This window comes from Apis dorsata, unplaced genomic scaffold (genome assembly GCF_000469605.1).
Source record: "Apis dorsata unplaced genomic scaffold, Apis dorsata 1.3 scaffold_254, whole genome shotgun sequence".
Classification (NCBI taxonomy): domain Eukaryota; kingdom Metazoa; phylum Arthropoda; class Insecta; order Hymenoptera; family Apidae; genus Apis; species Apis dorsata.
The window spans coordinates 379,707-389,178 of NW_006263532.1; the positions used below are offsets into that span (position 1 = coordinate 379,707).

Genomic DNA, 9,472 nt, shown 5'->3' on the forward strand with positions numbered 1-9,472 from the left:
ATATTTATACTTCGAGATATATCGCACGTGTGAGAGATCCTTTCACGAGAAGAAGCTGTTAAACTCTACTTTTTTTTTGGAGGGTGACAGCAGAAGAAGGGTGAACTTATTCCTCTGGAAACACGTGGCACGCGTGCTATTCCTTATTAAGGGAAGCGCGTGTCCCTATGAGAAGATTCAAAGATTCTTAAGTAAATCAATGATTCGAACGCTTCTTGTTGTAATATATATATATATCGTTTCGCTCGATTCGATTAATTTTTAATAATCGAACGTTCGTCCCTTGATTTATTATTTAATATTCGCGAAATTTCGATCGAAGTTTATACTTGCTTTATCATTTGTGTACCGTTTGTTACTGCCCCGTGCACTTAAAATACGAAGAACTACGGAGAAATATTGTACATTATTTGAGAAAGGAAATATGTTTCTCGGAGTACATATACATATATACGAAGAACGAGGCAGCTGATATGCAACTTAAATCCGCTGCATCTGGACCGGTTTCTAGGCAAGGATGAACGACTCTGTGGAAAGAGGGTGCTTTTATTCTACGAAAGGAAATATATGGCACGCGAGTCGTGTGCCATCAACGTGTGGGTGGATGCATACTATTTCTATGCGCATACTTGTGTATACGCGTTGCTTTACAGTGATTCTCATCTGGAGAAACATGCATCTCTCGTAGAGATATGCAAATTTGTCCAATTAATTTAATTTATACTAGATACTTTTAATCATTCTTTCAACCAACCAAGTGAAATATTAGAAACGTATTTGTGATAGTTGAAAAGATTGAAATAATTATTCATTAAAAAAGATTCCTATGAAAATCACAATTATTCATAATAAGATTACGTAAAGATAATCTATGATACAAAAAGAATCCGTTCGCATAACATTCTTTCTCGACGAAGACAAAGTATAATCTTTATACTTTTATGTAAATTTAAACAAGATTACAACGTTACGACCTATAAAAAAAAAAAGAGATTAGAGTAGTCTCTTAAAAAAAAAGAAAAAGAAAAAAAAGCAAATGTCCTTACAAAGATCATAATTCCTTCATAAAAATCCGTTTATACTACACCCTTCGTTCTACTTCTTAAAGACACAAAGCAACCTTTATGCTTTCGTATAATACCGGCATTTAGGCGAGATTACAACGTTATAAAACAAGGAAACGCGGGTAAATATCGTGCCAACTCATGATGCATCGAAATAAACCATCTCTATTTGTCGAGTAAATTCCGGGACAGTCAGTGGCTGTGATTGTCGTCGGTCGATTCCTACTTTCTTCAAAGATATCGAATCGCGTAAAACGAAGGAGGAAGCCTCGAATCATGGCGCACAGCTGTCGCGTGCCTCGCACGAACATCTGCTTCTACCTGCGCCTCCTCTCCACCGTTCCTCCCATTCTTTTTTTCTTTCTTCTTCTTCTTCTTTTTACCCCTCTATTCGTGTTATTATTTCGCGGCACCATCCACGATTTTTCCTCCTGCCCAAAGGCCTTCCTTAACGTTCACCACCTGCCGTCGCGACGTGGAATTTTATACGCTGGCAAGGTGATCTCGACGAGATCGATACAGTGAAATTCTATGAACCGTGCTCCTCCCCCGAGCTTCCTTCTCCTCTTCTTTGATTCTTCACGAGTGACATTTGTGTATAGGGTGTTAATAATATATTTAATGTATTCATAAGATTTAACTCTTTTTGAACTTGGCGTTGCAAAGGATCCAAAATTTATTGTAATAAAATTATTATATATTTCATTGTTGAATATATTATTGCGGCTGGTTACTTTTCTTATTTATTATTAGAAATTAAGTAAACGGAGATTCGAATATAGTTCTTTTATTAACGATTTCTAAAAGTATTCCATACCGCAAAATCACTTCCAAGTCGGTGAATAATTTTCAAAAGTTTTATTTTATAAAGATACATGCTTTCTTGCGTTGCACGTTTTCCTTCTCACAAGAATTAGAAAAATTGCGATTACATTATCGATTACACGTCGAAGTAGTCGGCAATGTAATCCATTACGAGCACAACATGTCGTGAAAATCTGTTCTGATACAAACCAGATGGAACGTTTCAGTTCCTGGCAAGTTCGTTATTGTAAGATTGGAGGCCAAATCGAGGTATTCGTTTAGGGAATTTCGATAACGTTCGCCCTCCGATCGCATCACGATAGTATCGATTCGACTTATCTAACAAGGTCAGTGAACCTCCTTGACCATTACGGAGGACGCCGAGTATCGATTCCTATTCCTGTTTCGTTTCCACTAATAAATGATTGAAAGTTGTCGTGAGGAATTCAAAAGATATTATTCGTGCCTTGTTATTAAAAATTTTCGGATCGAAATTGAACACGCGTCTCTTGAACGAGGAATAATTAAGATAATCGAGGGAAAAGGAATTTTTTATCTCTCGTGAAAAAGTTTCAATTCGATTTCAATCAAGAAACAAATATAAATATTCGTTTTTATCGTTTATCGTTTAATCAACGCGTAACGAGAAAAATGGCTTTTCAAAAGCCGGTTTTAATGACACACATACGGGTGGCTATTACGCGAAACTGCGCATTCTGAAGTTGGATTGCCGGGCTTTTGTGCTCAAACGTTTAATCGGGAATATACTGGTAGCGGATAGAGATAGAGATACCAAAAATAATTAACCCAATTATTGTACAAAAGACGCAAAATTCGCAATGAAATTTCTCAAATCACGAATTATATGCGCATAAAATTATGCGTGAAATATGCTACGCGTTAACCCAATTTAATTAATTCGGATTTATCACAAAAGCGAGACACGATCCCCTGAAATTCATTTAAATATTTCATAATTATTTCCGTGACAAACGATGATGCAAAATATGATCTACTTAACCAAAATAGATCCAACTGTTTACCAAAACCAAATAAATAATTCTACCAAACGTACGAATATAAAATTGACAGTTATACGTAATCGCGACGATACAATCCGATCCGAATTAATTACAGAGTATCGTCCCTCTATAAGTCCGACTATAAATTTCCCCAGACATTTTAATTGTCTTTCGTATCAATTTCTCCCGGTATAATTAATCACACATTCATGACAAAATAACTGTATATACCTCTTCTTCGATTTATCGCCACCTCCTCCCTCCTCCCGTCGCTGCGCTACACACGAATAATACCGTCACACCGATCATTAAAATCAATCGATCCTTGATTGAACGACTGTTACTCCAACGAAAAAAAAGAAAAAAAAAAAAAATACGAATCTTCATCACGAGAAATTACACGGTTACCATTATTCGAATGTCCACTCGGTGTCCTTTATTCATTCGAACGACTGTCGAATCGACTAGCATCCGAACGATTGAGAGCCGACTTTTATATCTTCTTAACTATAGCCTCACGTCACCGTATACGGCCACATCGGCATTATGCTCTCTCCGGGGCTCGTTACGAAGCGCGGTTGCAATTTAGGAAATTTAATGATCCTTAATAACCGGCTCGAAACATTTCAAGAACACTGTGTGTTGATCGTGCGCGCTTATTACTCCCGCCCGTTTCCTCATCGTTAGCTTTTAATCCACGCTGGGAGCACGTCGCTTCACCTATCTACCTACCTACCTACCTTGGTTGGCAGGCAGAAAAAATCGGCGTTACGAAATGCAAGCAGCATTCCGCTAGCCGGGCCCGTTGCTGCATTCGCGATTAAGCCATTAGACGGAGAAACGGTTTTCTCCGATCCGTACAGTGTGTGTGTGTGTGTGTGTGTATGTGCATCCATCACCCTGCCAAACGTGCCGGCGCGCATCTCGATTCCAAGTTGGAGAATCCGGCTAATTTGCGTTACACGTCGGTGTCGCGCGGTGCGATCTGGGAATCGTTAATGACGGTGAAATATATATTTACCGGGTTGATTCTCCGCGCGGAGGATTGGAAAGGACTTTGGGAACGAATTGTGATTGGTAAATTGAGATTGGTGAAGCTGGTCGATGTCGGTAATAAATTTTCGAATTTTTTGTTCCGTGCAATTACGAATGCAGATGTGGTCTCGTCACACACTTTTGCATCCAAGAAACGACGTTTTCTCATTGATTAAACGACAATAAATTCAAGAAATAATTAACTTTTAAATCGAAGCAATAATTTTATTTAATTTTAAATTTTTTAATCCGTCCATAATTATTACAAATGGATTGGCACTTCTCTTATATATGAATGATATAAGTTCTATGTTATATATAGGAATAGGTTGAAAGAAGATGATACGAAGAAAAACGATTATTAGTTAACGTTTATTACTCGATCTTCGGACGAAGATATATCTATACGTGGCTAATTGGGGTGAAAAGACGAAAGGTGCAGTTTACGGTCCGACGATCAAGCGGAACTTGCCGATGGTCTTGGCAATTAAGAAAACGATAACCGTGCCTTTAGCAACTAATAAGCTTTAAAACACTCTCTAACACGGGTGTAATTAATTTACAGCACGCGCAAATAATCTTCGTGTTATCGCGCCCCTCTTTCAAGGTACTTCTTGAGATTATCTCGAGCGAAATGTAGAGCAATACAATTTAAACCTTAATTGGTACTTGGCGAGGTGCTTGTTGCGCGTCTGATAGAATAATATCGATTTGTCTCTAACTGAAAATATCAATCGAATTCGTGCTTTCTATCGCCAAATGAAAACCTCTTCTTCCCTTCTATGAAGATCAAAATTCAATCACGGATGATTGCTCCATTCTCGATCAAATTTTTTTTTCTTTAACGGTCTTCGATTTTTCGTAATCTTGCAATGATTCCCAACTTATAAATTTTCAACTACGATCCATATCCTCGGGAATATTGGTTGACCTTTTCGTGACGAAAAAAATCGTGTTAATTTTCCTTATCTTATATATGAAAGTTCGCAGATTACTCGAATGTACGAGATCAAAATCACTTCTGATTATTCGATATAGTAATATTATATTGGCGAGAAATGTTTCACAGTGGATTCGTGAAATTTTCCAACGATAGGGAAACGAGATAAGGATCGAAAAGGGATGTGACAAGGTTAAAGAGTCGCGTGGCCGTCGCGCGCAACAAAACGTCCTCCCACGCACAGTTGCGCGAGTTTACGTCGGTTTAACAACGATAGACCGCGATAACTCGGAGGCAGCAGCGCAAGTGCGTTGACTGGCGCAGTTCGAATTGCATTTGCATGGTTAATTCGTCGTAAGAGGGAAATGGCACCGTCGACATTATCAGGAAGTCGTACGGACAAAACGTTGCATACAGATTACCGGTCCTCCGGCGGCTGCCCTTATTTGCTCTCGAGCATCGCCGATATCGGCGAAGAAGAAGCTGAGCGATTCAATCGTTACGAAGGAAATTGACCGATGTTTAAATTTCTCCAATGTTAAAAATGATGCAAACTTTCGTATTTCTACGAATCGATAAGAGCGATAACAGCGAAGCAAGAAAATTCCGATCTTCTTGAAATGAATTAATTTCTATTTTTTTCTTTTTTATTTTCTCTATCTATTTACATCAAACAATATTCCATAAATATTCCATCTTCCTTAAAAGTTAAATTGGCAGAATAGAATTCCATTATACATAGCATAACAAGAAAGAATTAATTAAGATTCCGAATTCGATTCACTTCCATGCCTCCAAACTTTATCGCGATGTTTAGGTTAATAAATCAAATCTAGTACGATTTCTGAAAGGATCACGTAATTATCCACGAGCAAACACTTGGTGAAGCTGAATCAGCGAGCTCAAGATTTACCGAGTTTGAAATGTATCTGCACGCGTACACTCCGGGGCTATTTGGAAACGAATTTTCCAGCCCAGAAACGACAGGAAGACGAGTTAAATGCGAGACACGGAGAAAACGGGGCAACCAGTTTCACGGTGTTTCCGGCGTCAACTCGAATTTCAGGCCGGCCTCACTCCGCATTTTCATTCCCATTAATTCCGCCGTGCGAATCCCCGGAATAGTTTAATATCAGAAGCGAAACGACTGTTTCGAGTGTTATTGTCTGCAGGCAGGGATAAGATCCAAGCACTTTCCTTGCACTCCACTTTTCACACTTCAAAATTTCCCCCTCCTCCCCCTTCTTTCTTTGTCCGTTGCTCATTCGAAAATTCTCCTCGCGAACATTCCTCTTATCACTTTTTCGTTTAACTTAAGATTCGCGAGATCGTACATCGAACTTTATCGTCCTCTAATTGAATTAAAACTTGATAATCGAGTTGCCATTTGATTCTTCGATGGAATTATTTACAGCAGAGTAGGAGAAGGATCGAAACGAAGTTTTTAATTGAAAACTCACTCGAGGATCTACACTTTTATTATTTTGTTCAGGGGGGCAGGGAGGAAACTTGATTACCCGTCACGAATATCTATAACTCGTGTTTCATAATAACCGATGTTGGGAAATCTGTTTCAAGCATCTGGCTGGAAGGATGTAATTGAAAAAAAAAATATAAATTACCATAATAATAAGTTATTCTCTCAAAATATCGATCGATCGGAGGAAAAGTTCAAAGAACACTAAGAAAACTTAGTTAATCGTGCGTCCAATAGCAGATATTTCAACCGCACCTTGGTCAACTTCGAAAGCAAACGAGTTGAAATTACACGAGGCGTGATCTTTCCCCTCCCCCTTATCTTCTTAAATATTCATGGAACGATCTTTCGAATCTAAGATTTATCATTTTTGTCACACATGTTAAATTATAGTTTAAATCCACTCTCGTATATTGCAAAATCTTGGAAAAAATCAATCGAACCGGTATGCAAGCTGAACTAGAATGCCAATTAATATCACATTTTGTCGGGATTTCTTTAGGCCAATTTCTTTCACGCTTTGACTTTAAATCATCCGAAATAAGGTAATCAGATTTTCCGGTTCGCTGTAAATTTGCTCTCGTTAAAAGGGATGTTATTCGATCATTTCCAGGGGACACGCAGATGATTCCTGTACGCGTAAAACCATGATGCACGTGATGTACGCGTGTGCAGGATAGAAATTATGGGTTGTTGTAATCTTGCCCACGGTGATACGATTATCCCATCGATTCAAGCCGGCTCATTTCCATTCCATTTTCCTGCCCATTATGTTTTCAAACTGTCGATGGCGACGTCCAACGATGATATTGTGGATCGTCGTACAAAGGACCGTTTGACCGTTTTTAATTTAAGAAAAGACACAATCCTCGAGCAATTGGTCGAACGTTCAACACAAGGCTAACGATCGAATGCTTTCAATCGAACCGTAAATATCGAATCGAGTATGATATTCCAGCTTGCAATTATCCATGTTGAGCTATGCTTGGAAGATATATGCGCATAGTCTTGCTGTGTGTAGATTCGTTAAAAATCGTTAATTTTATGTAATTAAATTATCAAGCCTGTCGTAATGGCTTGATACGTCTTTAAACATAAGTTTAAAGACGAGAGAGTCAAATGCAACGATACATTTTTAAAATTTAAAATGGTTTAAAGTGAAAGTTAAACTTTTTTTTTTTTTTATTAAACAGATAACAGTGAAAAAGTAATACGTTAATTGGAGATGTAATTGGTTTGCAGTTTTCAATTATTCGTTTATTTGTATTGTATTTACTTCGTATCACGATAATTTAACATTCTCGCGTGTTTTATATTCATTCGCTTCAACAAATTGCGAATTATGGAAATTATTTTTCAATCTTATTTTTCAATTTCGTTTTACCAAGAGGTTTTGCTCAAAGGAGGATTTCAAGTTCGAAGAAATTAATTTAATATCCACTTAATAACCGGCCACGCAATAATTAATGCCTTTCATCTTTCACTGCCCTCGCAGCTTCGTTTCTTTCGAATTAATCTTACTTATCCTCCCGTGAATGCAAAATCGTCAATATTTAACGTCCCCCTCCTCCTCCCTCGTTTCTTTCTTCCTCCTCTTCTGGATATTCGTTGCAACAGAGTTCGAGTTTCAACTCTATCGTTGAAACCTTCAATTTTACGTCAATATTTAGCCGTTGTTTCCTCGAGAGAAAGCGCAGAAGAACGAGTCGGATCGTGTAATCGTCGAGAGAGTTCGTTTCCGAAATTCTAGGTGCAGAGGGAATTCGAAGGGAAGGAAAATCCTACGTTGGCAATTCACCTGGCCCTCGAGTGTACAATTCAAATCAATTGAGCCGTAATTGCTGTCCCACTGTTGGAATATCGATTCCACTTGAACGTGAATTCTAGCGAGAAATTCTCAAAATATCCTCGTGATCGGATCACGAACGATGTCTCTGTGCCAGGCCATCCTTTCACATTCGAAAAGAATTTCACTCTATATCATATCATAATAACTCTATCCAACTTAGGAAATACGAAATTTAATTCCACGCTCAAAAACTTGCATTTCATTATTTAAAATACTCAGGTTGAGCAAATAAGAGCAAACAACAAATAGTAGAAGTAAGGTAGCCATTAAATAGTCACTTTTGAATAGAAGCATGACTCGATAATCGCTTATTACAGCTGACACGCGTAAAAAAGTATCAAATTGGCGGTCTGACTTACTTTGAACTCGGTAAAAAACACGGCGCGTTTATTTTGAATCATCGATCAAGTTCGAAACCGCTTATCACATGAGGCAAGAAAGAAGGATGCATTAAACGTACACGTTCGATAATAAGCGAGTAAACATTCATTTCGTAGGAATTAGCCTGATCATGGGTTTCTGCCCGACAGTCTTGCGATGTCTTGACGTTGCACAGTTGCTCGATTATGCACGAACGTTGTGTAAAATGAGTATCGATCGGGTATAGTTGATCAAACAGCAATAATAAACGTGTGCATTATAATTGCGAGGAGAATCGTGAATTACTTTGTTGCATCTGATTGCAGTTGAAAAAGGAAATCTCTATTTCACGCCTCTATTATATGCTCTTATATTTCTTTATCCATCCCTTAAAATTTTTGAATATTTATATATAAATTCTTCCTATTTGGTCAAATTTCTTTTCATTCTTTTCGAGTAATTTTGTGCTTTCACCTCTTCATCCTTCGTGAAATTCTTCAAATATTCCTTTCAAACGTTTCTCTTGTTGTTTCTTATGTAGAACTGTTTTTAAGAACCAATATCATCGCTCAACGAAAGGAAGTTCGCGGTAATTTCCCTTCCGATTTAGAGCGACCACTATCTACGGAAGTAATAGGAACCGGAAGGGATCCTCAACGTCTACAGTAGTTAAAGTAGTCATTAGAAACGATTTTGGGAGAAATCGATCGCTAGTGACCAGATGGTAGACGTCAGATGGTATAGCAAGTAATTGACTCGAAATCAGAGAGATAATTGGTAATCGATAACGCATTTTGATTCCTTAGTATATATAGAAAATATCACGAGAAACGAAAGAAAAAAAGATCATATCATAAACCTCAATATATTTAATAATTAATTAAAATACTAATGTTGCATATACTATATATATATATATAT

General features: G+C 37.8%; 1 protein-coding gene and 1 long non-coding RNA gene across 4 annotated transcripts in view; both read right to left on the minus strand.

Moving 5' to 3' along the window:
* Positions 1–813, minus strand: part of LOC116185690 — a 3,141-nt gene extending 2,328 nt beyond the window's left edge. The window contains exon 1 of the long non-coding RNA XR_004150562.1: positions 11–813. This is a non-coding gene — a long non-coding RNA (uncharacterized LOC116185690). The remainder of the gene's footprint in view (positions 1–10) is intronic.
* The window catches only part of LOC102677107, an 89,804-nt gene that overhangs the window by 42,760 nt on the left and 37,572 nt on the right, over positions 1–9,472 (minus strand). The gene's annotated exons all lie outside the window — the stretch shown is intronic.